Genomic DNA, 27,019 nt, shown 5'->3' on the forward strand with positions numbered 1-27,019 from the left:
TAAACATATTCATGTTGAGTCCTGGATACAGAAATAAATCTCTGCCTAGCATTTGTGGTTTCTGTTAACTTGGCTTCTGTTACCTGAGCTAGGCTCTCATAAATCAATATTATAAACTCCACTTCTGCCAGGCTGGTCTTCTCACCACCCTTCGAAAACCACTGTTTCGTCCTGTCTCCAAGTTTCTGCCTTCACAATGTTCTTCCCTTCTGATAGGCCCCATTTTCCTCTCTTCAATTTTTCAAGTTTGGTTGAGTTCAAAAACATCTCTCCAAAAAGGAAGCCTTCAACTTTTCTAGCCCATGGCTCGCATTCAGCTCAGGCCTCACTGGTAGCCTATGAAAATGTTTTTAACCATTTGAACTCTGGAGATTCAAGAAAGGAAGGAATAAACAAGCTCTGTTTTTATCTGACCTGGACTCTGAGTTTTCCAATAAGGTTTTGTTTCAAGAAAGGATTTTTTAAAATATATCACACACACAAACTCACGCGCACACACACACACACACACACGTATTTATATATGTATTAAAGCTACTGTCCTATCTTATCAACTGTCTAGAACTATCAACCATTTCATATGTGCCTGTCTAATTTTTCCAATTAGTATGTAAGCAGTCAAAAAGCAAGGACCACACCTTAATACACACTGAAGCAATTCTAGAAATCAATTAATCAAATAAATAATAAATAAATAAAATACTAGCAAAGTTTTCTAATAATCAACCGCAATTATTTTCCAAATTCTCTAAATTCTTTTCACATGTCTTTGCAAATGCAATAATCTAATAAATCATGTTGAATTATGTAGCCAGAGAAGCAAAACTTTTGATTCAGTGGAAAAGCTGCAGCAAAGAAAACCTGCCTGGGAGATAGAATCTTGGTTCCACACATTGTTTATCCTCTTGCTTGGTGGAACTGTATAATATAGTGTAGAACTAAGACTCAGTTACAGAGTATGTTAAATGTCTAACTTTGTTTTTCTAAATATCTTTACTCGATGTATGTTTATGAAAATCAACTGGTTAACTTTATTAAATTGTGAAAGTATTAAATTGTACATATAGGGCTTATATCTTTATCAGCAACAAGATTTTCAGAGTTCAGATCCCGAACTGGCCTTAGTCATTATTGCTGATTCCTCTCACTTCTTCTGCTTTAATGACAAAGTAATATGGTTTTTCTCTAACCATCTATTACAGCCTGAGAAAATCCTTCACAAGCGGTTCTCAGACTTACAGTGGAAGACTGTATGTTGGAAGCAGTGAAACAGCACATTGGCTCAAAGGCCATTAGGCGTGAGCTAGGAGAAAAAGGCAGGGTGTTCACTTTTAATTTTGAATCTATCAGACATGGCTTGTCAGCATTATGTCAGTGGGCTGTCAGAATGAAAACGCAAGACAAAACTGTTTTAATACTTCACTGCTTGCAATATTACCACAGCACCACATGTGGAATAGATCTGAGAAGGAAGCTGTGAGTGAGGCATCAGAGGTCCAGTTTGTATGTTGTCATCACTTTAAAAAAGATATTGGACTGGACTTCAGCCTTTTGAGTGGTCATTCTGAGTTTAGTGCTGATGTAGCAATAATCTGAGTTTAAATTAACTAAATTTAGGATTTCTATATATTCTTTGAATACAAAAGCTAATGAAGAATTTACATGTTGCTATTTTAGTCCATACAAAAGACTGTAATTCCAATTTCCAAGTTTTCAACTTCCTGTTCAACTCTGTATAAAAATTACTCAATTGTTTTTTCTTAGTTTTTTTTTTTTAATCTGTATTCAGACTTAGGTGAAATGCATAACATTCTGAATGCAGAGGAGGGCAATATACTCAGCAAAGGTTTTTTTTGTTTGTTTGTTTTGCTTTTTTTATACCATGCTTATCTTAAATTCACAACAAAAGGCAAACTTCACTTCCATACTGTATGTAGCCATTCCACATTTAAAATTTTACTGTCAACTTACAACTATCAATACATCATCAGTTTTTTTAGAGTTAATTATAGTATGAATTAATCCAGATCAGGGGTATAATGTGATTTAGTTTGAATCCCTTCAGCATACATTTCAGAAGATTTATAATTTCCCAAATTCCCCCAGTGCCTACATCCTTTTAGGTCACAGAAGTAAAGTCATTAAATCACTGTATAACATCATTGAGTTTTCAATATCTTCCCAAAGTACGTTGCACATTTTTGGAAGAAATGTATATGCTGGACACACTGGAATAAATGCCAATGCATGTTACAAGTTCAAATGATCATTCTTCCATCCACTTGGTAGCATAATTGCTCATCACCATGCTTAAAAATGGAATTTGAATGCAGAAAACAAGGAGGGTTCCAGTAAAGATGGCGCAGTACGTAAACGCTGTGCTGACCTTCTCTACGATCACATCAAAATGACAACAAAACTACAAAATAATCACCATTGAGAATCACCTGAAATCTTGCTAAAGCAAAGCCCTACAACTAAGGACATGCAGAAAAAACCATCTCAAGAGAGGTGGGAGGGGCAGAGACAAGGAATGAGTTGGTCCCACACCTACGTGTGGTCATTAAAATTGAGGAGTATATCTAGGCTGCAGAGGTCCTTCCTGGAGGAGCAAGTGGTACCAGCCCCTCCCCAGCCCAGGGTTCCAGTGCCGAGAACGGAAGTCCCCATTACTTCCACTTGTGAAAACCAGGGGAGATTGTGACTGACTGAGACGGAGGGTGGCTGCACTCCCAGACATTCCTCTTAAAGGGACCATACACAGACTTACTCATCAACGGAAGTACTGGCTCTGAGCTCCACCACTGGGGGAGCAGCTGGACAGGAGGCAGGGACATATGGTGGGGAACTGAGTTGTCTGGCTTTGAGTCGAGGGCTGGAGGGGCAGCTTTTTCCTGAATGGAGAAGCTTGTGGAGGCCATTGTTTCTTTGTTGATCCCTCCCCCTTCCCAGCTTGCAAACACAGATGGCCACCATATCTGAGTCTCCATCAAGCTGGCTAACACCATTCCTTTACCGCTCCCTGGTGATTTGAGACCCGGACCCACCCAACTTTCATACACACCCAACCTGCCTCCAGTGGCTTTTTCATACAAACTACCTGCTTTGGCTCATGCTGCAGACTTTCTTAGGATCTCTCAAAGGTTCGCAAAACCCAGACAGACATTATCTGGCTTGAGCGTGACCCACACCTCTGGCTCAGCAGCCCAAAACCCAGCATTAGCAACAGCTGGCCTTGGTTTGAGGTTTGGCCTCTCAGTGTACCATCAAACAGGGCACGGGCAGCAGCCATCTGTGGATTATTTTGTGGATCCTATGGGGTGGCCCTGGGTGGGGCACTGGCTGTGGCTGAACTTGACCTGCAGTTGGTCCCCTCCCAGGTGTCCCTGGGGCTGGCACACCAAGTGGCCAGCTATGAAATGAGCTGGAGCATCACCCAGCTGCCTCCCAGGATGACACACCCAAGGGGCAGATTGGGCAGGCACCAGAGTCCTGCTGAGGCAGATCCTGCTCTGTAGGGTCAGCCCTTGCACCACAACTCCTCCACTGTAGTCATGGCCATTCCTCACAACCCATGACCCCAAGGGTCAATCCCTCGCATTGCTGTACAAATAGCAACTAAGGCTCAACTACCAGAGGAGGGCAAACACAACCTACACAAGGGACACACCTGGAACACATGGCACAGGTGACCAGAAAGACTGTCACTGAACCCAATAGCACACCTACTACATAAGGCCACTCTGCTAAGACCAGCAGACATAGCAGCCCTACCTAATACATAGAAACAAACACAGAGAGGCAGCCAAAATGGGGAGACAAAGAAACATGTCCCAAATAAAAGACCAGAACAAAGCTCCAGAAAAATAACTAAACAAAATGGAGATAAGTAATCTGACAGATGCAGAGTTCCAAACACTGGTTATAAGGATGCTCAATGATTTCAGGGAGAACTTCAACAAAGAGATAGGAAACATAAAAATAGGGATAGAAAGCATAAAAAAAGAACTGGTCAGAAATGAAGACTGCAATAACAGAAATGAAGAATACATTACAGGGAATCATCAGTAGATTAGGTGAAGTAGAGAACTGAATCAGTGATTTAGAAGATAAGGTAGCAGAAATCACCCATTCAGAAAATCAAAAAGAAAAATGTATTCAAAAAAATGAGGAGAGTTTAAGAGGCCTCTGGGACAACATTTGCACGATAGGGATATGTGGAGAAGAGAGAAAGGAATGGAAACCCTATTTGAAGAAATAATGGTGGAAAATTTTCCTAACCTGGCAAAGGAGATAGATATACAAGCCCAGGAAGTGCAGAGTCCCAAACAAGATGTACCTGAAGAGGCCCACACCAAGATGCGTCACATTAAAACGCCAAAGGTTAAAGACAAGAAGAATCTTAAAAACAGCAAGGGAAAACCAGTTAGTTACCTACAAGGGAGCTCCCATAAAACTATGATTTCTCAACAGAAACTTTGCGGGCCAGAAGGGTTTGGCAGGAAATATTCAAAGTGATGAAAAGCAATAACATACAACAAAGATTACTCTACCCAGCAAAGCTATCATTTAGAATTGAAGGACATATAAAGAGCTTCCCAGACAAGAAAAAAAACTAAAGCTCATCACCACCAAACCAATATTACAAGGAATCTTAGCGGACTTTTTTAAGACAATAAATAAATAAATTTATTTATTTATTAAATTAAAATATGAATAATAAAATGACAATAACTACAAGTACATACCTAGCAACAATTACTTTCAATGGAAATGGATTAAATGTTCCAATCAAAAGATGGAGGGGTGAATGGATACGAAAACAAGATGCCTACATATGCTGCCCACAGGAGACTCACTTGAGATCAAAAGACACACAGAGACTGAAAGTAAAGGAATGGGAAAAAGATATGTCATGAAAATGTAAATATAAACAAAAGCTGGAGTAGCAATATTTATACCAGACAAAATAGACTTTAAAACAAAAACCACAACAAGAGAAAAAGAATGATCCAGTAATCCCACTTCTGGGTATCTGTCTGAAGAAACCCAAAATGTTACTTCAATGGGACATGCTCATCCATATGTTCATTAGAGTATTATTTACAATACTGAGACATGTAGACAATCTGGGTGTGCCTGAATGGATGAATGGATAAAGAGTTGGTACATGTATACAGTAAAATATTATTCAGGCATAAAAAAGAATGAAATTTTGCCATCTGTGACAATATGGATGGACCTAGAGAATACTGTGCTGAGTGTAGTAAGTTAGACAGTGAAAAACAAATGTCATATGATTTCACTTATAAGTGTATTCTAAAAAGCAAAATAAACAAACAAAACAGAAACAAACTTATAGATACAGAGACTATTTTGATGGTTGCCTGATGGGAGGGGGGTGAAAAAGAGGAAAGGATTAAGACATGCAAATTGGTTGTTACACAGTAGTCATAGGGATGTAGGGTCTAGCATAAGGAATTTAGTCAATAATATTGTAATAACTATGCATGGTGTCAGATGTACTAGATCTATCAGGATGATAGACAGGGGGGGTATTGGGGACAAGGTGAAAAAGGTGAAGGGATTAAGAAGTACAAATTGGTAGTTACAAAATAGTCATGGGGGTGTAAAGTGTAGGGAATATAATCAATAACATGGTAATAACTATGTATAGTGCCAGGTGGGTACTAGTCAGGGTGATCACTTCATAAATTATACAAATGTCTAACCACGATGCTGTACACCTGAAACTAATATAAAATAATATTGAATGTCAACTCTCATTGAAAAATTTAAAAAAGGGGAAAAGATGAAGAATAAGAATTTCAAATCTCCAGGTATAAAATAAGTAAGTCAGGGGGATGTAATGTACAGCATGGGGAATATAGTCAATAATATTCTGATAGTGTGTTACAGTGTCAGATGATGCTAGACTTATCACGGTGATCACTTCTGTAGCATAGGGAATATGATCAATAATATGGTAATAACTATGTATAGTGCTAAGTAGGTATTGTTGAATAACTGACATAAACCTAAAACTAATATAATATTGTATGTTAGTTATATTTTAATACAAATCTTTAAAATAAATAGATAAATACAGAAAACAAAGTGGTCAATGATGCAGTGTACTAATCCAATAATACAAAATACGTGTATAAAGAAGTGAAATATATCATTGATTCTAATAGAATTTATGAAAAAAAACACAAAAACAGTCCAGGGTGAAAGTCATTCCAAATTACTGATTCAAATGTTTACAAGGGCAATGGAGAAGGAAGCTTCATTAAAACTGTGCTTCCGAGTGTCATTTTGCATGATTACATGAAAGTGGCCAATGATAACGTCCTTGCATGAAAAATCAGTACACATCAATATGAATTCTGTAAAACCATGAGTCTTAGTTTGTTGGCACAGAGCATCTAACAATGGCTCACTGTGTATTATCTCTCTTACTATCTCTGTTCCAACAAACACACACATTAAAATAACATACTTCACATTACTAGAGCTCTTTATGGTTTATAAGGCACTTTCACATGCATTCCTTGGCTTAATTGTTCATTCTCACTGTGAGGTAACAGATGAAAGCACCTGGCAATCTAACATACAAGTGCTCTTTTATCCAAAGAAATTTTGACATACAACTCATATTAATAAATAATTTCATCTAAATAGACTCATTTTGATAGAATCACAAGTTTTTTAGGTAATAGTTGATCCACATGGTCTTGACTCCAAAATAATGTGTATCATTTTTCCATTGTTGTTTACTTATTTTATATGGAATTATCTGTTGAGTTGCTCCTGGCAACTTATACATAGTTCACATGCCAGAAATTACAACTGAAAAAAAATGTATTATTTCAGAGAGAAGTGGTGTAGAATAAAAGGGAAGGGCAAAATTGGGGGTGCTCACTATGTGTTCCATGTTAATCAAATATTAATCAAAAAACCCCCAACTTTAAAAGCACAGTTAATATATCTGAAAAAGCATTAAGTGTTGGGAATCCTATTTAAAGACTTAAAGCAAATGACATCTGTGGCATGTTCTGATATTCAGAAGGGTTTGTCTTTAAGGAAAATATTATAATGGCTTCCTTAAGACTGCTAAAAACAATTCTTCAAATTAAATTCAGGTTTTGTAATCTGACCTCCCTCGTTTTTAAATTGTGTCTTAACTGAACATGCATGACAATTTTCCAACCCACACATCTAGATTCCAGAGAGAATCCTGCATCTAGGATCCATCCAAGAATTTTCTAGGCAAACTCAGAGGTGTCTAAGGAGAGGTGGGTTAATTAAGTGGTAAAGTCAACCACTGAAGGTTTCCCTGGAATTACACAAGAACTTCATTTAATTTTAAGATAAATTAGGAAGTCTTTAGTAATATAAAATGACCTAGCATAAACCATAACATTGCTAAGTTATCGCACACTGTGAAAAGCTGGACATTCCAAACAGCTTTTCAGTTTTATGTCCCATAGCTCTGATGTGGATTTAGTGAATAAATGTAAACTGTAACGTCAATGAGCTCAGTCTTTATTTTGAACAAAGATAACATTTCTCAGTTCTTATCAGTTTGGAGATTCAAGACAATGTGAGAAAAATGAGCCCTTTGAAGAATCAGAATCATTTTCAGCTTCATAAGTATTTTTATGACAGCACACAGAAGTATTAAATGTAGGATCCCTATAAAGTAGGCCATTAGGCACATGGGACATAAAAATATGAGGATAATCACATGAAATATTTACAAATGAAAATAAAGCCAAAATAAAAGTTAAACTTTATTATCTGTCATGTTCTATTAATTTTACAAGTGCGGTCATTTTTAAATTATGAATATACCTTAAAACAAAGTGCTAATCTGAATCATATTTGCTTGAAAACTATCCATAAGATTATTCTAAAACTTTATATGTAAGTTTGAAATAGAGATGTTAAGAAGATTGTATTAGAATATATTGTACTCAAATAGACACAGGAGAAGAATACGTTTTCATGTCAGATTAGCATTTGGTCCCAGATTCTTTATTATTAGAATTCATTTTGGATAAAAGAACAATGCAACAGTAACAATCAACAGAAGAAAGGTTTTTACAAGTCCTATTTGAAATCTTATTTAAAATTAAAAAGAACTAGAATAGTTGATATTTGAGTTGGGGTTTTATTTTGGTAATTTCATAACTTCAGTAGACCAAAAACTTAAGGCCATTATATTAATTCATTAAATTTTTTAAATAGTGCATTTTGACACAAGGAATCATTTTACGTGTAATATTGTTTCCAAAGTATTTTCAAATACCTATTTCTTCAATTTGAAAATGAGCTTGTTAGAGACATTATAGAAACACCAGGAAATCAACAAAGCATATTTCAAGTACAAGTCAATTCTCATTCCCAGCTTTAAACAACGTAAACCATTGGGTGCTTTAGGTATTCAAGTGTAGGTGTGGAACGCCTAATTTTTGCAACTTCTGTGTTATTAATTCTGAACAAAATATTTCCAATATCTAGCTGTGTGATTACACAGGTATCTGAGCATATTATTATTCAAGCAAATGTATTATGAGTCCTCAGATGATGGACTACACTAAGGCCAGATGTCAGAGGTGCTGAAACTGATAATCCATCAGTAATTTTCTATCTGTCGCAATAGCTCTGACCCATTGAACTAAATAAATATGTTTAATCACTGACTGGTCAACTTATCAAATGCTGCCCTGGGCTAAGGGGAAAGAGTTGTCAAAGTAGAACAGATAAAGCAAGAACCACAGTCACAGGCAAAAAAGTAACTGCATCTTCTATCTCTATCCCTTACCATCGCCCTTTGAGAAAACAAACTTAAGTGGAAATCATATTACAAAAGCAACTTTTAGGCTGAGAAATTATAGACAAATGTTTTCTTAAAATGTTACTGCATTTTTCCTATTATTTTCTATATAAGCCAGTCTCTTCAGATGTTTCAATTGGAATGCAGTTTTATAAAAGACATCCCAAGTTCAATGACAGGTAACACTCTGAACTCCAATAATGGGGAAAGAGTCAAGGAAACACTGCATCACACCGTTATCAGGCCATTTGGCAATAGTGATTTGTGAATAAGGCCACTCAATCCCTAAGATAAAGTTCTCCTCTGAAAAGAGAAATACCCTTCAGCGTTCCAGTAAGCTAAGGGATTCAAAATTGCTGAATATGAACAGTTAGGTGACAAGCTCATTCCATACAAACATTAATCATAGTTAATGAGATAAAAGCTTTAGTAATGTGTGACATTCGGCAAGTGATAGATCAGCCATCCTTCCATTGAATGTGCCAACAGCTATGTTATTATAAAGGCCAGCCGCCATCACTGTCCAGGAATGGAGCAAGCTGAGAAGATTAGATGCAGTGCACTGACCACGAACAGTAGTAATTTCTCCAGCAGGATCATGGAGGTGAACAAAGAGCATTCTCAGTATTAAGTTCTCTGTGTCTTAGTTGGCCACTGCCGTGCACTGGCAGCCATGACAGAAAACTCTTAAACTTGTGTATTCATACTTGTTTAATCCTGATTCTACACAACACTGACTCAGCCTGTGGGGTTAAGAAGATGAATGAAAGGATCCAGGGCCATGAAGGGGTCAGGGTCATGATGTCGCTAGATCTCATTAACTACATCACTCAAGACACCAGTCAATCCAAAGGTCACTCCAACTGAGGACTCTGGTAGAGGTAAAAGAAAACTACTTGGATGAAATAAACTGATTTTTCTTAGAAATGACCTCACATAAAAACAAAACTATTCTAAATTTGTTTCCTAATCCCAAATACATCTATTTCTTAAAATAAATAGTTTTAAGAGATAAAGACTAAACTACCTCTCAACTCCTAAGTAAAAAATAGACATCTGTGTTTAAAAAAAAAAGATAACCATTTTTAAGGGTCCATAAAAGTCTAGTTAGTCCATGAATTAACAAATGACTGCTGGATTTTACCATGTGAAATTAGGCTTACTGTACATGTTAATTGGTTTAAAAAGATGTTCAGAAGGTCTACTATTCACAAAGGTATCACCACAATTAGAAAGACAAAAGACAACTTTTTTGGGGCAGAAAAATTAATGACTGCAACATTTTACAGAGATGTTGTAAAGTATTTGGCGGAATAAGACTATTGTATGAAAACTTTCAAGAAATCACAAAGTTAGAACTGGGAAGGACTGAATCATATTTGCGATTAGGTTATTTCTATTTCCTGAGTACATTATTAGCAAGCCGTTGTTATGAGATTTCTAAATGCTCTTTGAAGAAGTAAAAAATTATGTTATAGCTTACCCAATTTGACCAAATTATAGAGCTACTTATTTACATGTATACTATTTTTATCTTTTATTTTATTGAAGTAGTAAACAAAACTGAATCTATTTTGCAGACTATAATTAAAGTGATAGTGCTGACAAATTTAAAAAACACACGGTAGAAGTAACACTATACTCTTCTATAGTTTTCAACATTTGTAAAAAAAAGAATATATAACATAAAAGCAGAAAAATATATAAAAATAAAAGACAAAATAAAGAAAAGTAAAATAAGTAAAAGACATACACAATTGAAAGTTCTTTACAGTAGTTTGGATACATGGGTCCAAAGAAAAGAGAAATGTGGTGGTCTGATATATGACTGGTTATATGTATAATTATAAAATTAGAGTGAAAATATTTTGGTAAATAGCAAACATGAATTTTACCTGAGAAATACTTTGCACAGTAAGTGTAAGTCAAATATGTTAAAAATTAGAGTCTTTGCTTCATGTATTTTTTTAGAAAAACAAAAGAAGATTCAATTTATATAGCAAACTTTATATTTGTTTACATTAATCTTCAATAAACCAGAAATACTGAGGCAGAAGGTATATAATTAAAACAAGCAAGCAAATCAAAAATTTACCTTAGACCGGAATGCCTCATTGAAAAAGAAAAATGACTTAATTACATAGTGACAAGGTGACTAGGAACAGCATAGACATGGATATATGATTAGTTACTTCCTTAAAAGACATAGAAGATTAAAGGAAAAATGTCCTTTTACCAGCAACATTATCAATTACTCCTCGTCACCCAGTATTCATACAAAGAAATGGCTCAAAAAAGAAAGAAAAAATATATATATACACACATATATATATCGTGTTTATATATATATATGTTTCTTTCATATATATATATATATATATATATATATACTGTGTTTCCCTGAAAATAAGCATAATTTTCAGGATGATATCGCCTGAACATAAGCCCATTCTTATTTTCGGGAAACACTGTGTGTGTGTGTGTGTGTGTGTGTAACTTGGGATAAGAAAAAATGTCTTTTCACAGGCTGGGGAAAAGGACAGTTAAAAACACTGCTGTTTAATTTACTTGACATCCAAGGTTGGATGAAAATATTTTTGAGTGAAAAGTATTTCAATTTTTGGAAGCCAAATGTACATATGTTGGGAGTATCTTTTTTCCAATGAACTCTGCCCACTAATCTCACACTGACCCTCTCTTCCAACTCAGTTAGATTTCCACTTTTCTGGAGGACAAATGAGCTAGTCTATCCTCCTCACCTTAAATTCAAGAAAACAGATACACAGAGGTTAAAAGATTTGTCAAAAATCACAGAACCAGTTAAATAGTAAAAAAAGGCCAGACACTGGTCCTTTCTGGGAAAAGAAATTCCCAGAATCATCTTTCCCTACATTGCTGTCTGATGAAATTGGCTCCTTCATTCGTCATCTCAAGCCTGCCTCTTATCAGTTGGGGGCTTTAAGTCAATTCACTACACAGCCTCAGTTTCTACTTCTGAACAACAAGGGGACTGATGATTTCTAAGGTTCCTCTAACATGCCAGCTTTTACATGCACGGTTTTATGATGACCTGATTCACCCGAAGGTTGCTACTTTTTTTTTCCTGATTTAATCTTACATTCATTTCTTATGAGAAAGCTTCCATTAATGCCCCTGTAATTAACATCAAACCCAAATGGAATGAATGGGAGATTTTCTTATGCACAGGATAAGGACCCTTAAATAAGAATGAATAATGATAATATTTCCCAGAAGACAACTATGGCAGCCCTCAAGTATGATTAACTAGACCACTCCTTGTCTCTCTATCTCCACAGAAATAGAACAGTTCATTTGCATGTCATCTGATATAAAGAGAGATTCTAGCATATAATGGGTTATTACCATTGGGTACTTCATTAGTAAAGCTTTTCCTTATGATGTGACAGAAAAGAAAAAGACAAAGTAAATTGAGATTCTTACATCTCTATTAATGACATACACATTTGAAGATTAGATTCTATCAGCTTATCCATCAATCCAAAAGAACCAAACAAGTACTTAGGAAGGATTTTGCAAGTTGACCCCATTCTAGGTAGACCTATTTAACAATAGGCTTTTGAGAGAAGCAGCTTTTAAAAGAAAATCCTATATGAATATTAAACACAGCATTTTCTCCTTCTTTTAAGAATATTCAAAGTAGATCCAGGAAGGAAACAAAAATAAATCAGCCTTTCTATCAAGCTGCACTTGAATATGACCATGTGGGTCCTGGGGAATTATATATTGTAAATGAGGGGTTAGACTACAAAATGCAATTAAATTAATTGCTTATAATCTCAAAGGATTTCAAAATGAGATGTGTAAGACATATACACAAAAGGTGTTTTCCAAGGACTTTCCCTGAAACATGATAAAACTAAATTTAAGAAAATCGTTTTCAATGTACGTAACTCGCTGTTAATAGGAAAGTGATGAAAATTATTTTGCAACTGAATAGGTCACCAGTACTAGGTTTTGTCATTAAGCATGGAGACTGATTTTTCCTTTGAGGGAAAACATAAGGCAAGGTTACACCAGAACATACAGTTGTATATAATTCCTTAGGTTCTCTTCTGACCACATCATCAGTTGGTTTTGGTTGGCCTATAATTCCTTAATATCACAAAAAAGAACACATACACCATAATCATTGCTCGCCATGCTGAGACAAAAATCTTCAACTTCTATCCATTGGTCCTTTTCTTTCCATTATGGTCACATGGAACATATACAGAGGATGCCCCCAAAAAATGTATACACATTTTAAGAAGGGAAAAAAACTGTATTAAAATTCTAATACTCAATATATACCCATAACAAAAAATGAATACAAGTCATGTGTAGGCATTTTTTGGGCACCCCCACTATATCCGCTCTTTGGCATGACAGTTCTTGACATGCTTAGGAAGAACTACTGGACCTACTGATATCTTCAATTGCTCCTTGCTGAATAATCCCAATTCCTTCCACTTTTTCTACTTGTGACTATCTTCAATCTTTGATCGTTCTCTTCTAGTAGTATTCCAGTACAATGATGTAATTAAACAGATACTCAGAAGTACTGATCTTCCACACGCGGATTTATCGGCAAATAATAAATCTCAATTAAAATTTTAATTTAAACTATTAATGCAGTTTAGAGTAAGGTAATGTTGGAAGCTATATAGTGGACCCTATTCATTAGATCATATATTGGGGACTCCTACTTTACTCCATAAACAATCACACCCTCTTACTCTAACTTCCCTTTCTCTTAAAAAAATAAATAAATAAAGTCTATGATTCAACTCAAAACACAATTGTGGAGCAAAAATCACAAATATAGACTCACAGAACTATATGTAGAATGCAAGACAAGTTGAAGTTATGAATTTCAAACAGGGAATTTGTGAATCTGAATAAGTAAATTTTAAACAGATCACAGACATTAATAAAAATATGACTTCATTAATGTTTAAGCAAAACACTTAAATATTCAAAAGTTATAAAATATATTTTTTCAATTCCTAATAAAACATTTTAATTTATATTGTATAATGTCTACTTAAGATAGTTGGGCAGCTCATTTGTTTTAACTTCTTTTATTTTGAAATAATTATAGATTTTCAGGAAGTTGTAAAGATAGTATGGAGATGTCCTGTCCACCCTTTACCCAGTTTCCCCGCTGTGGTTACATCTTACACAACTATTTTATCACTACAAAGTTCACCCTTTTGCTTTCCCTTCATTGTCACACCCATGCCTTTCTCTCTCAGCATCCCTAACCCTTAGCAACCACTAATCTGTTTTCCATCACTGTAAGTTTGTCATTTTGAGAAGATTATATAAATGGAGTCATACAGTATGCTGCCTTTGGAAGTAGTTTTTTTCACTAAGTATAATGCCTTTGAGATCCATTCAAGTCATTGTGTGTGTCAATAATTCATTCTTTTTTATTGCTGAGTAGTATTCCATGAAATGGATATGGCACAGCTTAACTATTCATCAAATGAGGGACATTTTAGTTGCTGTCCATTGTTACGTTTTATTTATTTATTTATTTATTTATTTATTTATTTATTTATTTATTGCTATTACAAATAAATCTGCTACTAAAAGTTATACACAGATTTTTGTGCAGATATAACTTATCATTTCTCTGAGATAAGTCCCAGGGATAAAAGTAAAAGTTAAGTGTGTATTTAGTGTTTTAAGAAACTCAAATTATTTCCCAGAAGGACTGTACAATTTTACATTCCCATCAGTAACATCTGAAAGATACAGTCTCTCCACATCCTCACCAGCACTTGGTAACGCATCTTTTTTTTTTTTTTTTTTTTTTGCTGCTCTAAAGGTATATAGTGATAGCTCATCACCGTCTTAATGTGCATTCTCCTGAGTGACTTTTAACATTTTTTTGTGTACGTATTTGTCATCCATGTATCCTTTATGGTGACACGTCCCTTCATGTCTTGTGTCCATTTTCAAATTGGTTTGTTTGTTTCATTTAATGTTGAGTTTTGAGAGATCTTTACACATTCTAGATATGACTCTTTTGTCAGCTATATGTTGTTTGCAAATATAGTCTCCTAGTATGTAGCTTGTCTTTTTATCCTCTTAACAGGCTCTTTCAGAAAATAAGTTTCCCATTTTAATGAAATCACATTTATTTATTTTGTTTTCTTGGTTTGTGCTCTGGCATCATGTCTAAGAACTTTTCATCAAGCCCTAAGCACCGAAAATTGTGTCCTACCTTCTAAAATTTTATGGTTTTATGCTTTACATTTAAATCTGTGACCCATTTGAATTCATTTTTGTGTAATATGAGAGCTCTAAGTTGACATTGTCATTTTTTTTTGCCTATGGATATTCAATTGTTTCAGTATGATTGTTGAAAAGACTGTCCTACCTCTTTTAATTCATGTTTAAATTAAAAATAAACAGATTAATTTCAAAGCCAAATTGATCAATGTTAAGTATACTATGTACTGAACATAGAAAAAAACTATGAAACTCAGCAAATGTCTACAAATACATATATCATGAAATAATGCATGTAAATATGTGACTGACTCTCAAAGAACTCTAGAAATTATTAGGAAGGTATCATTGATATTATTGTACTCCTTTTTCTATAAAACTTAGTCCAGTTCTCTTTAGATATTAAATGATAGATGCCTTGTCTTATACATTGGATTCTTAATCTCCAAGCTCTTTGGCCTGAAAACATGTCAATAGGAACTGAAATTGATGGATTTTTCTGATACTGATATTTGACAACTACGAACTGTACAGAGAAAATCAAATTACTTGAATAAACTAATGAGCTCTCAAATGTCAATATATAACTAAATAAAAAAAAAAAAACAGAAAAGTTTCCTCTTTCTGCTATTTGTTTTCTTTGATATCCCATGTATCATAGAATGTTATCACCAAAACAAAGCTTTAGACTTCCTCTAGCCAGCATCCTGATTGTGTGTGTGTGTGTGTGTGTGTGTGTATAAAATTGGATAATTATTTCTTCATAAAATACCTAAAACAAATGCTAATACTTTATTTTAAGTGTCAAATTATTTTGTTCATTATTTAAATGAATCTACGAGGACTCAGCAGAGTGGTGAAAAAAACAGGTTCTAGAGGAAGGCTGACTGGGTTCAAATCCTAACTCTTCTTGCTGTGTCAAAATTGCCAAATTAACTCTTTGGGCCTCAGATATAATAAATAGGAAACAATAGGGTTGTTTTGAGAATGGAATAAACCATGAGTATAAAAAACGTAGACAAAAAGGCTGGCAGTTAGTAAACAGCAGCAAACATTACTGCTAATTTTCTATCCAGAGAAATCATTTTACTTGTTCCAAAATACCTTTGGCAGAAGCAACCTCTTCTCCCTCTGAAATCCTAAAACGTCAGTTGTTCCTTGTCCTAGGACTTACCACATTTTTTCCATCCTGTTGAACACTTTGATGGTATGAGTCATGCCTTATTCTGTTTTTTGTTTATAACTGACGTAAAACAACAACAACAACAACAACAAAAGTAAAATATACCACCTTAACTATTTTTAAGTGTATGGCTCAATATTGTTAAGTATATTCACACTGTTGTACAACAGATCTCCAGGACTTTTTCATCCTGCAAAACTGAAACTCTATGCCTATTGAATGATTTGTGTTCTGTTTTAAGTATCAACACCTAGTTGCGTACTTAGTAGTAAGAAGGTACTGTACAAATATATAGCAAACTAAATTTATATCACCCCTCAAACCATAAATTTATTTCTTAAATTCCTTTATTTCTTAAATTCTCCTTTGGAATGCCATCTCCTCTTTTTCTAATATATCCATTGAACTCATCAGATTAATTCAACCCTCATCTTACTATACTTTACCTTGCAGTAGATCTCCTACAACCACACTCTTCCACACTCCAATCTACCTCACACTGTGTTTGACACATCTCCTTTCATACCATATAAGTACCGCTCCCAAATCAAAAAACACGGAAGGATTCCCTTAGATCTCCTAGGATAACATGCAAGATCCTTAGTTTGTTTAGTCATTACCAATTTCTACCTCTCTACTTTAATTATGTCCCTCCACTTCTCTATTTATATACTCCATTTCAATGAATATACTAATTTTCCCCAAAACTAGCCAAACACATCCTCAGGTCTTTGCTTTTATACTTCTCTCCAATTTTCTAAAGCCATGTTTCATTAATTTTCATCCAGAAGCATTTGGTGCCACTCCTTCTAACTCCTGTGGCAGCATATCCTATCTGAAGGCCCTTACCCCACACCACTATGCAAGGTTAGCTGTCTCTTGAAGGGGCTTTCCAGGTTTCTTACCTATAACACAAGCATGACCTCTTAAGCAGCTTTTTACTCCTAATAACAAGGAAACCCAATGAAGACGTTAAAGTGATTTAAGGAAAAACAATGTCCTCATTCAATGTAAATAAGCAGAGAAACCAAGAAGGAGCAAATAAGGAGGAAAATGAGGCAGGTTGATATATATAAAATGGTCTATATTAAATACAACTTATATTTGGAAATAGTCTCATTATATTTACACACACATATACACACATACACACACACACACACACACACACACACACACACACAGTAAAATTTGTCCTAAAGTTTTGGGACAGACTTAGATATTAGATAACAACTTATACAACTTAATGATTGCTTATCTAAATACTAAAAAGTGCTGGTATAACTGGGAAATGGCTTGATGCTCAGAAAAAAATATACAGGTGATAAAAAAGAGAGCTTGTCTTCTTAGAATTCATTTAAACTCAATTTCTAGGCCCTACTTGCAACGCTACTCAGTGGGCTAATAGTATCGGCCAGTCAGACTTTTCTTGTTGTCTATAACCCAGACTGACAACCTTGTTTGCTGGCTTTTTTTTGGGGGGTTGGAATATTGGGGAACAGTGTGTTGTTGTTTTTCCCAGGGCCCATCAGCTCCAAGTCGTTGTCCTTCAATCTAGTGTGGAGGGCACAGATCACTCACTGGCCCATGTGGGAATCGAACCGGCAACCCCGTTGTTCAGAGCTGGCACTCTAACCAACTGAGCTATCCAGCCACCCCTGTTTGCTAGCCTTTTGAGGACTGATCATATAACAGGCTTAGCCCAACCAATGAATAAATGACGCAGGCTATTTTTGGTGGCTGACTTTCTGCAAAAACAAAAAAAGCAAAACAAAATAAACATACAAAAATCCTATTGGGATTCGTGAGGGTCTGGTCCTATATATCTGTCACATCATGAACACACCTGCTTCTCTTACAAGCTTTGCTGGACTTCTCTCCAAGGACCAGAGACCCTAAAATATTCATGCCTGAGCAGCCCCAGAATGGTAGTGCTGGGGATTTTCAGAGAGTTTACAGAAATCACCCCAAGCATGGACCCAATATTTCTTTCCTAGATTAAACGTGTATCCTGTTGACAAAAATGTATGAATATTTCCTAATTAAAAAATGGATGGTTGGGAGTGTTTTTTGTTTTTTTTCCCCTTTTGAAAATCTCCTAAGAGGAAAAATCAATTCCAATGGTATAGAGTGGAAAGAATGTGTCAATATTAAAACTGAACCTTATCCTGTAGCAATTAAGCCACAGGATATTACAAACTTTTGTACAGAAGGAAATTTCCAGGGTTGAACAAAATTTCACCCATTTTTTTCACTTCTACACTCCTGCAAAGAGCTTACCATATATACTAACTCATGCATGAGAGAAGTACAGCCTTCTTCATATAATTATAGAAAACTTGTGGGGGCTGCTTCAGACTTGAAAGATGTTTATTATAATTATCAGAAACAAATTCAATCTAAAGAAGGGAAACTGGAGACCTGTCATTCTGCTGAAACAAAAATCTTGAGAGAAAAACATACAAGTTGCAGCACAAAATTATGTTTCCTAGAAATAATGTCAACCTATATACTTTTTCAGTGAAATCAACTTATATTTGTACACCAGTTGAAATGTAATAAATTGAAGGTTTGAAGGTGGGAAAGCCACCTAAACTTTGAATATCCTTAACTCTATCAAAAAAGGTTTCTGGGGTTAAAAACAAGAGTGCACCTCAAAATGTCTTGGCATGATACACTTGGCATCATTATGAAAATTGTGTCTGCCATTTCACGGGTAGGATTCACATGTTTGCAGAGATCAGGATAATACTGTTTTAGGAAACAATCTTTTGAAAAGTAGACGACATCAAGATTTAATTTCATGTATGGAATCAGAGTGAATTCAGACTAATTTGAGTGAATAGTAACTTGAGACTTGTGCTAAGAGGGGTTGGATACAGTTAATTCAATCAACAGAAACCTGATATCAAAATACAGCATTATGTATATTTAAATAGATCATAGGTACAGATATCTTTCCCAGGAGTAGCAATTTCACACCTTCATTTGTGAAGATTTAAGAAGAAGCCTGCATTTGAAGGAATTTGATGGAATATCACAAAATGAAAAGGTCACACACAAAACCCAAACAATATAGATGTGTGCATGTACACACACATATACCCTCTAAGCTTGTCTCTTTCCTAATACCACAATATTTGCTACTTTGTCCTTTGTTTCCAGTTCAATATGCTGTAGATTGATTCTCTGCTGCTGACACATTCATGGTTTATAATGCTTTCAATTGAGTTTACAGATTTCTTCTAGAACAGCCTCAAGCCGGCATTATGGATGCAGGGCAGTATAAACTCTGCTGAGTGCAAAGAGTATACGGTGCTCATCACTTACTTCCCTCTGAACACAATCTCTTACTTGGTGTTAGTCATGTTGGAAAATTAATGGCCTGTATGCATTTGCTACGACTGCCATAACAAAATACCAGACTAGGGGGCTTAAACAACAAAAATGTTACTTCTCAGAGGTCTGGAAGCTGAAAGTCCAAGATTAAGGTGTTGGCAGGTTTGGTTTCTTCTGAGACCGCTCATGCAGACTTGCAGATGGCCGTCTTCTCCCTGTGTTTTCCTCTGTGCTTGTGCATCCAGGGTGTCTCTTCATGTGTCCAAATTCCTTCTTATAAGGACACTAGTCAGATTAGATTAGGGTGCCATTTTAAAGGTCCTACCTCCAAATACAGTCACGTTCTGAGGTGCTTCAGCATATGAAATTCAGGGGGGAGACTATTCAGCCCATAACATGGCCCAAGTGTCTTGAGCTATGAGTGTTTTCAGTTGTTTGTGTACCGTCCTCACCCTACCAAAAACTTTGAATTCTCTATTGAAAGTTTTAGAAATACCACTAGAGCGATCATGAAAAAGCACTTGCCTCTATATTCATTTTTGGTCAAAATCTATGAAGACACATATCAGTTCCAGTTTGACCCTCTGCCTCTTATGCATTTAAATGAACAAAAGTGTTTGCACGTTCATTTGTTTTAGGAAAGTCATGATATGGTGACAACATGTCTCTCTGTTTCCCCACTCCTGGAATTACTTAACCAACTTCTATTATAATTGCTCATTAATTTCTTATTCAAAGACTTGCTCATATAATTTGTTATTCAAAGCTTTCCAAGGAAAAAATCTAAGCTATTTGGAAGGAAAAGCAACTAGAAAAAGGAAAGGTGATGTCAGTTATTCTCAAGAAAGAGAGAGTAACATCATTTCCTGAGAAGGCAGAATATTGTCTGCTTTCAGAACAAATATAAAATATCACAGAAAATGGAATGAAGATTAAAACAGCAAGATTAGTCAAATTAAACAGGGCCAAAATCAACACAATCTGGTAGAAGTTCTGTAAATGGAAGTGATTTCAGAATTTATTCCATCAATTCATACCTACTTGAATTAAATAACTGGATCAAAAGAAAACATAATGGAAACTTTGTGGCCATTCAATATTGTCAAATAATTGTTTTATATTTTAATTTAATCTTATCTTAAAATATGAGCATTTGACACAGGAAGTGTAACATACCAGCCATTCAATAATATTTATCAAATACTATCAATGTTTCATGGCTGTGCTTTATACTAAGAGGGGATTTAGATACAATTAACTTATTGACACTAAATATATTTTATCTACACTTAAGTGTTACATATAAATCTCTCAAAAAGTTAAACAGAGTTACCATTTGACTAAGCAAATCTACTCTTAGGTTTATACCTAAGAGAAGACCTAAATGAAACTATATGTCACACAAAAGCTTGTACAGTAATATTCATAGGATCATTATTCATATTAGACAAAAAGTGGAAACACCCGAATGCCTATTAAGTAACTGATAAGTGGATGACTAAATGTGGTATATCCACACAGTGGAATATTATTCAGCAATAGAAAGGAATGAAGTACTGATACATGCTACAAAAAGGATGATCCTTGCAAATATTATACTAAGGAAAGGAGCTAGTCAAAAAAGCCATATACAGTATGATGCCATTTATATGAAAGTCCAAAATAGGCAAATGTATAGCAACAGAAAGTATATTATGTTTGCCTAAGACTGGGGCAGGTTCTGCGGCAACAGGAATTGATTGCTAATGGGTGTAGGGTTATCATTAGGTGTAGGGAACATGTTCTAAATTAGATCTTGGTGTTGGTTGAATAACTCTGGAACATAGTTAAGTACATTGAATTGCACACTTTAAATGGGTAAATGATATAATATGTGAATTATATCTCAATAACGTGGTTTTAGAAAGTTCTCCATGGCTAAGCCTTTTTTTTTCCAATTTAATCTATCATGTCTCTTTATGAAGCATAAAGGAATTTTTCCTGAATAATACTCATTTATAGCCAAACTGACTTTTTTTTTTTAAAGAAAAACAATACATATTAACTTGGAATGTCAAGTAAACAGTTTACCTTGTGTTCATTTTTAAGGCCACCTGTGGCCTCTGTTACTAAAGTCAGTCTACTTCTGTTACCTCTCTACCTTGTAGAGTTAAAACATCAATTTAGTTTTGGATTTAAAGCAAATAGGATCATTATGTTTGTAGAGTGTTCCATAGCTTTGCTATTCTAGCAATCTGTGACCATAAATAATGCAAGACCTTTTCCTTCTCTAAATGACTCTTGCAGCATGGGTCTTAATAAATGACACACACACACACACACACATACAAGAAAGAAAGAAAAGAGAAGAAAAGAACAGAAAGAAAAAAAGAATAGAAATCACCCTGCAGTCATGCAATTCAATCTATTTTTGTTCCCAATTAAATTATGAATTACATCCATTATTTCTTGTGTAGCTGCATCAAAAGCCAACTTTTAGACATTTAGCAATATTATTTTGTTTTACTTTTAACAAAGCAAAGGTAAATAAAAGTTCTTGTATTCTGGTTAGAAGTAAGAACAGAAGAGAGAGAGAGAGAGAGAGAGAGAGGATCGGTTTCTATGTGACCCCTGAACTTTGAACCACAGTCCCCTTGCTACTAAAGCATTCACCACCTTAATCTCCTCTCTCTGCATTGGAGTAATGCTAAGAAAAGAAAATGGAAAAAATAATCTGGGGACTTCATCAATTTTTCATGAATTTTCATTTAGGCCAGAACCCCCTCTTACCCGGGTCGATAGATCAAGATGCTGTCATATATTTACCACCTGGGGCTACAGCTGCTATCTCTAGGGGCTGCCACTGGCTCTGGCTGCATCACAGGCAGCCACATTCTGGATGAGGACCCCTGTGCTCCTTTTGCTCCAAACACAGGGAAGACTGGTGTTCTAACTGAAATCCTATCTCCTCCACCAGCTATGCCCAGGCTCTCTTGGTGGTCCCATCAGAAAACTGTGTATTAACTTCTTCAGTGCCAGGTGACTTACTGTGGACTCTGCAATTCTCTTCTAAATATGTAAAAATCATTTTTTGCCTAAAGACCTTTCTTCAGTTCAGTGCTTTGAAAAGTACTTTCAAGACTGCTTTATTTTTTGTCTCCCAAAACAAACAGGGGAAAAGCAAATATGACGTAAGTCATTTAAATCTTCATTGAAATGATTGGTCCTGAATATTTTTTTCCTCCAATATATTGTTCCCTATGTAAAAATGAAGTACATATTAAAGGACAACAAAAAAGAGAACAAATACATTATGGTAAAGAACAGGCGGACTTCCATACCATCAGTCAAGACAGATGGTTATCAATAAAACTGCACATTTCATACAACAGCAGAAACCAAGAGTTAAAGTAAAAATGAAAACCAAGGTGAAGCAAAGAGGGTCAAAACATTTGCATATTTTTTATCACTAGTCATTCCACCATAAAACTTGTAACAAGTTAGTTTCCTACTTATCCACACACTCTCAACCACCTAGATACACCTAGATTAGTAATCCTCAACTATTTTGACCCATCCCCACCCCAGGGAGATTTGACAGTGTCTGGAGACACCTCTGGTTGTCACAAATGGGGTTGGGAGAGTCCCACTGGCATCTCCTAAGCACAGGCCAGAGATGCTGTTCCTCATGGTACAATGCAGAGCACCGTGCCCCACGACAAAAAATCACCCTGCTCTAGTTCCCTCACACCCCATTCAGAGCTCAATTCTTGGAAGAACAAGCAGCATTTTTCACTCCAAGCCCACCACCTCCTCATGTTTCAGCTGCTGTGCTATTTCCATTCCTAGACCCCACACATACACTTTATTTGACAACTGGGTGGCATTTCATTGTCAACCATTTTTTCATTCTTAAAATTATTTCCTTGTCACTTTACTGTCCGTATCCTATCAATTCTGAAATCTTCTCTGAGTCTCCTGCACTGGCATTTCTTTCCTTTGCCCACCATTAAATATGGAGGTTCCAAACAATGGGAGTGGTCTCAGCCCATGTGAACCTGTCCTTGCACACAGCCTGCCTGGGTAACAATGTCTACTTCTACCTATTTCTGTGGCTTCAACCTCTGTCTCAGAAAGAACTTGCTCTCAATTTAAGAAGCTTCTTTTTTTTTTTTTTTTAGTAGAACATATTTTTAGCTTGATATCTCACTGGAAAGGCAAACAATAGCACCAAAGCTGATTTTCTTCTTCAGTTCCCACTACAGTTATTTTTTCTGCATCTGCTATTCCTATGCATGGTAGTACTATATACCCAGTCATTCTGCAAAAGCAAAGCAAAACAAAAAGTACACACACACACACACACACACACACACACACACACACACAGACATAGGAATCACTGTCTATCACCAAAATTGACCTTAAAGGAGCATGATTTATAATTTCTAAATATGATTCAAACTATTTCCTTCTTTCAATCTTCACGGCTATTTTCAGTTTAAAAATCTAACATAAACTCTTCTGAGTTATTGGGCAGCTTCTTAATTCTTCTGATTTCAGTCATCATTTCTTAAACCCAATTTTCAAGTCTCTTTCAAAGACTCTCCTCTTACATAAAAAAAAATTCTAGATTTTATGATGCACCCCATGCCTCATATGCTGCTACCAACGTCATATCGAGCCACTAGCAGTTCTCCAAATACACAATGTTTTTAGGCTTCCATTTTTTTCTTTAATGGAAAAAAATAATGGATGTGCCATAACTGAGCATTTACGTTGAGTGTTCTAAAATACAAAGGTCAAACAATTACATAATCTGCAGCTGTTCCGCTACCATTTTATAAAAATACACATTGGTTACCAATAGTATTGCGAAATCACAGCGCTTAATCCAAATTTCCATATTAATACTTTTTATGAAACACATAAGGAAAGACAGAATATAATGAGCTAATGTGAAAGAGATGAACAGCATATAAATGAACACTATTTGATGTTGCGTTGCCTCAAATGGCATGAACTGTCGACATGGCATTAGAAGAAAGAAATGTATTCACTAGCTAAATTCAATTTAGAAGACTTCTTGTTTTCCTCTCTAGGTCAGAAATACTTTTAGCATTTCTCAAAGCTCATTGATTTTAAATTTAAAAAGCTACTGTCACATTACAGGGTGAAAAAATATAATGGTTTAAGATTTTCCCCAAAAAACAGTTTGATTCATTATTAATGATGCAGTTAGGCAATAAAAGTACAAAATTCATGTGTATTGAGAGCAATATTAACAAAGCTAAAGTTCAGGGGAAAAAAAAGCATTTATTTGACCAACAATAAAATGACTGGCCAATTTAGATAAACTTTAACATTGAGAACACAAATTAGTTAAGTATTAAAATAGTTATGTGGTGCTAAGTAGATAAAAAGAACAAAATTAAAAATTTTTAATTTTTATTTTTATAAAATAGGCTAGATTTCATATAAGTGTTTTTCCAAATACAACATAATTCTATAAAACTGAAAATTAAAAGAATCAGGATCTGATCCTGAATTTCCCATGAACTTATTGTCTATGTCTTGGTCATTTAACTATCATGGGTTTCATTTTATCTATAAAAGGGGAGAATAGCACCTGTTACACCGGGGGTGTCAAAAAAATGTATACACATGGCCTGTATTCATCTTTTGTTATCGGTATATATTATTACAATTTTAACACAGTTTTTTCCTTTCTTAAAATGTATATACATTTTTTGTAACCCTCTGTTTTTACTGTAACAGGATCTAGTATGGGAAAAGATCAATTAAATTTTCATTGAAATATTTCATTAAGTTTGGAAAGTTCCAGAAATATTTCAAAATGAAAATGGAGCAATTTGGAATACTTGCATACTTGAGATTTTAATGTGTATTTCAAATCTCTCTAAATGGTATTTAACTGCTTTTAAAAGTAAGTCATAAAAATGAAATTGCCTAGTGTCCAGTGCAAAATGGCATCACTATCTAACATTCTAATGCTCGTATTATGAGGCCCTTTAAAAACAAATTTGGTTCTTAGGATTCTTCCAATCTTTTCCTACTGGATTTACACATTTCAAGCGTCAATGTGTTCCAGTTTCATGGTACAAACTTTAAATCAAAAGACTGGACACTTGAAAACAAAAGCTTTCATTGGAATAAATGAATAAGAAAACCATGATTTTGTTCACTAAAAGATACTTTCATACGTAAAGGTAATGATACAAGGTCACATCATTGAGAATTTCAATACGCAATACACAAGTTTTACAGTCTAGTGTGATACCTTGCAGCATGTAAGCACAGTTCAATTTTAATTACAGACATGAGACCATGAGCTATTATTTAGCACTCCTCTCCCAGACATATAAATAAGACATATAAGACTCATGTCTACTGAAATTACTCAATTATCTCATGTATGAAGACCTACTGGTACAACCAGAAAGTTGAAAGGTACAAACTTTTTTAAGGCCTAATTGTAGGCATCTTATTCAGAATTAATTCTAGATAAAATCTCTCCTCAATATAGATAATGTCAAACGTATGGTCACCAAATTCTTGTTTATAAACCAAACAAAAGAAACAAGAACCTATCGTATACTTCAATTTGTTCTGGAAAACAAACTATGAAGTTATGCAATCAATGTTCAAATAGCTGCAAAACACGAATACCTTAATTTATTAGTGTTTCTGGGTTATCTGATTAATAAACACATATGCATATACATAATAAATACATATACATTTACATAGACATAATAAATACATATATGTATATATACACACATACCAGGGGTGCCAAAAAAATGTATACAAGTGGACACTTTGGTCAACGTTGCTCAAGCAGTAGTTTGCCATAATCAGAAGTGTCTGGATGCTGATGGTAACCACTTTGAGCACGTCTTGTAATTGCAGAAGTCAAACGTGACTTGTATTCATCTTTTGTTATCGGTACATATTGAGTATTACAATTTCAATAGTTTTTTTGTTTCTTAAAATGTGTATACATTTTTTGGGGACCCGTGTGTGTGTGTGTGTGTGTGTGTGTGTGTTTTAATACAGAGTCAGGGAAAATCCTTAGCTATTGCTGATTACCGATACTGAGTGAGTCCCTCCTGTGTATGAACATTCTGTCCCTACAGAAATCAGATCTCTTCTCTGATGAACTTTTTGATTAAAAAAAAAAAAAATCTGCTATTCTTCCCAATATGATGCCTTGGGCAATAATTCTTGAATGTATCCTAGAAGTAAAAGAGTTAATTTAACCTAGAGAGTATATTCTTTTTAAAATTAACTAATAAAATTTCCTATATATAATATATATATATATATATATATATATATATATATATATATATATATATATATATGTATATATGTGTGTGTATACATATACA

General features: G+C 34.9%; 1 protein-coding gene across 18 annotated transcripts in view; it reads right to left on the bottom strand.

Annotated features, from left to right (window-relative positions):
* ROBO2 (roundabout guidance receptor 2) overlaps positions 1 to 27,019 on the bottom strand; it is a 1,656,458-nt gene that overhangs the window by 506,935 nt on the left and 1,122,504 nt on the right. The window lies entirely within an intron of this gene.

This window comes from Rhinolophus sinicus, linkage group LG01 (genome assembly GCF_036562045.2).
Source record: "Rhinolophus sinicus isolate RSC01 linkage group LG01, ASM3656204v1, whole genome shotgun sequence".
Lineage (NCBI taxonomy): Eukaryota > Metazoa > Chordata > Mammalia > Chiroptera > Rhinolophidae > Rhinolophus > Rhinolophus sinicus.